Below are 413 nucleotides of genomic sequence, written 5' to 3'. Positions count from 1 at the left end.
GCGGGCGGGTCAGGAGAGGTCTGCCACACCATGTGGTCACCTCCGGGGCAGGCGGGAATCGAACTCATGCAGACGCACCTTTATAGGCAAAACACCTAAGGATCCTAGGTTAAAAATATAAAGTAGGAATATACCCAGCTGCCTGCAAACATGGTATAAGGCTAACTTAACAAGATCATAAAAGGAAGTTTTTTTATCACAACCCATAAACTACAAATGACGAAGCAGAAGAAAATGCTACAAATGTAACAAAAACACTACAAAGTAATTTTCAATACAGTAGAAGTACAGAATCTGCTTTAAGGAAAATGTTATAACCATGCTCCACAAAATAAGGACAAAGAAACAACCAAGCAAAAATACAATAATGATAGAGAAAATATGAGATTACTACAAGTAGGTAATGGATCTGA

Source organism: Condylura cristata, unplaced genomic scaffold (assembly GCF_000260355.1).
Source record: "Condylura cristata isolate star-nosed mole 26May11 unplaced genomic scaffold, ConCri1.0 scaffold00009, whole genome shotgun sequence".
NCBI lineage: Eukaryota > Metazoa > Chordata > Mammalia > Eulipotyphla > Talpidae > Condylura > Condylura cristata.
This window is presented reverse-complemented; position numbering follows the sequence as displayed.